Genomic DNA, 2,500 nt, shown 5'->3' on the forward strand with positions numbered 1-2,500 from the left:
GTTTTCTGAAACCCAACATAGATGAAGTCGCATAAATAGTCTTGATGATAGTGTTGCAATCGCATACAGTCACACTACCCTGAGAACGCCCGATCTCGTCTGATCTTGGAAGCTAAGCAGGGTTTGGCCTGGTTAGTACTTGGATGGGAGACCACCTGGGAATACCAGGTGTTGTAAGCTTTTCCCCTCTTGCTTCTATTACCATGGTCTTGTTATACAGTACTAGTGTATTGTCTGAAACCCAACATAGATGAAGTCACATAAATAGTCTTGATGAGAGTTTTGCAATCGCTTATGGTCACACTACCCTGAGAACGCCCGATCTCGTCTGATCTCGGAAGCTAAGCAGGGTTTGGCCTGGTTAGTACTTGGATGGGAGACCACCTGGGAATACCAGGTGCTGTAAGCTTTTCCCCTCTTGCTTCTGTGACCATGGTCTTGTTATACATTACTATTGTATTGTCTGAAACCCAACATAGATGAAGTCGCATAAGTAGTCTTGATGAGAGGTCAGCAGTCGCTTACGGTCACACTACCCTGAGAACGCCCGATCTCGTCTGATCTCGGAAACTAAGCAGGGTTTGGCCTGGTTAGTACTTGGATGGGAGACCACCTGGGAATACCAGGTGTTGTAAGCTTTTCCCCTCTTGCTTCTATTACCATGGTCTTGTTATACATTACTAGTGTATTGTCTGAAACCCAACATAGATGAAGTCACATAAGTAGTCTTGATGAGAGGTCAGCAATCGCTTACGGTCACACTACCCTGAGAACACCCGATCTCGTCTGATCTCGGAAGATGAGCGGGGTTTGGCCTGGTTAGTACTTGGATGGGAGACCACCTGGGAATACCAGGTGCTGTAAGCTTTTCCCCTCTTGATTTATGACCATGGTCTTGTTATACGTTACTAGAGTGTTATCTGAAACCCAACATAGATGAAGTCACATAAATAGTCTTGATGAGAGTTTTGAAATCGCTTATGGTCACACTACCCTGAGAACGCCCGATCTCGTCTGATCTCGGAAGCTAAGCAGGGTTTGGCCTGGTTAGTACTTGGATGGGAGACCACCTGGGAATACCAGGTGCTGTAAGCTTTTCCCCTCTTGCTTCTGTGACCATGTTCTTGTTATACATTACTATTGTATTGTCTGAAGCCCAACATAGATGAAGTCGCATAAGTAGTCTTGATGAGAGGTCAGCAATCACTTACGGTCACACTACCCTGAGAACGCCCGATCTCGTCTGATCTCGGAAGCTAAGCAGGGTTTGGCCTGGTTAGTACTTGGATGGGAGACCACCTGGGAATACCAGGTGTTGTAAGCTTTTCCCCTCTTGCTTCTATTACCATGGTCTTGTTATACATTACTAGTGTATTGTCTGAAACCCAACATAGATGAAGTCACATAAGTAGTCTTGATGAGAGGTCAGCAATCGCTTACGGTCACACTACCCTGAGAACACCCGATCTCGTCTGATCTCGGAAGATGAGCGGGGTTTGGCCTGGTTAGTACTTGGATGGGAGACCACCTGGGAATACCAGGTGCTGTAAGCTTTTCCCCTCTTGATTTATGACCATGGTCTTGTTATACGTTACTAGAGTGTTATCTGAAACCCAACATAGATGAAGTCACATAAATAGTCTTGATGAGAGTTCTGCAATCGCTTACGGTCATACTACCCTGAAAACGCTCGATCTCGTCTGATCTCGGAAGCTAAGCAGGGTTTGCCTAAGTTGCATAAGTAGTGTTGATGAGAGCTCTGCAATGGCTTACAGTCACACTACCCTGAGTTCGCCCGATCTCGTCTGATCTCGGAAGATAAGCAGGGTTTGGCCTGGTTAGTGCTTGGATGGGAAACCACCTGGGAATACCAGGTGCTGTAAGCTTTTCCCCTCTTGCTTCTGTGACCATGGTCTTGTTATACATTACTAGTGTATTGTCTGAAACCCAACATAGATGAAGTCACATAAGTAGTCTTGATGAGAGGTCAGCAATCGCTTACGGTCACACTACCCTGAGAACACCCGATCTCGTCTGATCTCGGAAGCTAAGCGGGGTTTGGCCTGGTTAGTACTTGGGTGGGAGACCACCTGGGAATACCAGGTGCTGTAAGCTTTCCCCCTCTTGCTACTATTACCATGGTCTTGTTATACATTACTAGTTTGTTATCTGAAACCCAACATAGATGAAGTCGCATAAGTAGTCTTGATGAGAGTTCTGCAATCGCTTACGGTCATACTACCCTGAAAACGCTCGATCTCGTCTGATCTCGGAAGCTAAGCAGGGTTTGCCCTGGTTAGTACTTGGATGGAAGACCACCTGGGAATACCAGGTGCTGTAAGCTTTTCCCCTCTTGCTTCTGTGACCATGGTCTTGTTATACATTACTAGTGTATTATCTGAAACCCAACATAGATGAAGTCGCATAAGTAGTCTTGATGACAGTTTTGCAATCGCTTACGGTCACACTACCCTGAGAACGCCCGATCTCGTCTGATCTC

At 46.1% G+C, this 2,500-nt stretch overlaps 11 non-coding genes across 11 annotated transcripts in view; all 11 read left to right on the forward strand.

Annotated features, from left to right (window-relative positions):
• Window positions 1-61: 61 nt before the first annotated feature.
• LOC125796901 (5S ribosomal RNA) lies at window positions 62-180 on the forward strand. Its single transcript, XR_007435807.1, has one exon. It is a non-coding gene; the product is annotated as a 5S ribosomal RNA (ribosomal RNA).
• A 110-nt stretch (window positions 181-290) lies between these two features.
• Window positions 291-409, forward strand: LOC125797299 (5S ribosomal RNA). Its single transcript, XR_007436144.1, has one exon. It is a non-coding gene; the product is annotated as a 5S ribosomal RNA (ribosomal RNA).
• A 110-nt stretch (window positions 410-519) lies between these two features.
• Window positions 520-638, forward strand: LOC125797516 (5S ribosomal RNA). The gene has a single exon (XR_007436361.1). It is a non-coding gene; the product is annotated as a 5S ribosomal RNA (ribosomal RNA).
• A 110-nt stretch (window positions 639-748) lies between these two features.
• On the forward strand, window positions 749-867 carry LOC125797482 (5S ribosomal RNA). Its single transcript, XR_007436327.1, has one exon. It is a non-coding gene; the product is annotated as a 5S ribosomal RNA (ribosomal RNA).
• A 109-nt stretch (window positions 868-976) lies between these two features.
• Window positions 977-1,095, forward strand: LOC125797300 (5S ribosomal RNA). The gene has a single exon (XR_007436145.1). It is a non-coding gene; the product is annotated as a 5S ribosomal RNA (ribosomal RNA).
• A 110-nt stretch (window positions 1,096-1,205) lies between these two features.
• On the forward strand, window positions 1,206-1,324 carry LOC125797453 (5S ribosomal RNA). The gene has a single exon (XR_007436298.1). It is a non-coding gene; the product is annotated as a 5S ribosomal RNA (ribosomal RNA).
• Window positions 1,325-1,434: 110 nt separating this feature from the next.
• On the forward strand, window positions 1,435-1,553 carry LOC125797483 (5S ribosomal RNA). The gene has a single exon (XR_007436328.1). It is a non-coding gene; the product is annotated as a 5S ribosomal RNA (ribosomal RNA).
• A 214-nt stretch (window positions 1,554-1,767) lies between these two features.
• Window positions 1,768-1,886, forward strand: LOC125796852 (5S ribosomal RNA). Its single transcript, XR_007435758.1, has one exon. It is a non-coding gene; the product is annotated as a 5S ribosomal RNA (ribosomal RNA).
• Window positions 1,887-1,996: 110 nt separating this feature from the next.
• Window positions 1,997-2,115, forward strand: LOC125797259 (5S ribosomal RNA). The gene has a single exon (XR_007436104.1). It is a non-coding gene; the product is annotated as a 5S ribosomal RNA (ribosomal RNA).
• A 110-nt stretch (window positions 2,116-2,225) lies between these two features.
• On the forward strand, window positions 2,226-2,344 carry LOC125797456 (5S ribosomal RNA). Its single transcript, XR_007436301.1, has one exon. It is a non-coding gene; the product is annotated as a 5S ribosomal RNA (ribosomal RNA).
• Window positions 2,345-2,454: 110 nt separating this feature from the next.
• Window positions 2,455-2,500, forward strand: part of LOC125797367 (5S ribosomal RNA) — a 119-nt gene continuing 73 nt past the window's right edge. Inside the window, exon 1 of the ribosomal RNA XR_007436212.1 lies at window positions 2,455-2,500. This exon is cut by the window's right edge and continues 73 nt beyond it. This is a non-coding gene — a ribosomal RNA (5S ribosomal RNA).

This window comes from Astyanax mexicanus, unplaced genomic scaffold (assembly GCF_023375975.1).
Source record: "Astyanax mexicanus isolate ESR-SI-001 unplaced genomic scaffold, AstMex3_surface scaffold_47, whole genome shotgun sequence".
Classification (NCBI taxonomy): domain Eukaryota; kingdom Metazoa; phylum Chordata; class Actinopteri; order Characiformes; family Acestrorhamphidae; genus Astyanax; species Astyanax mexicanus.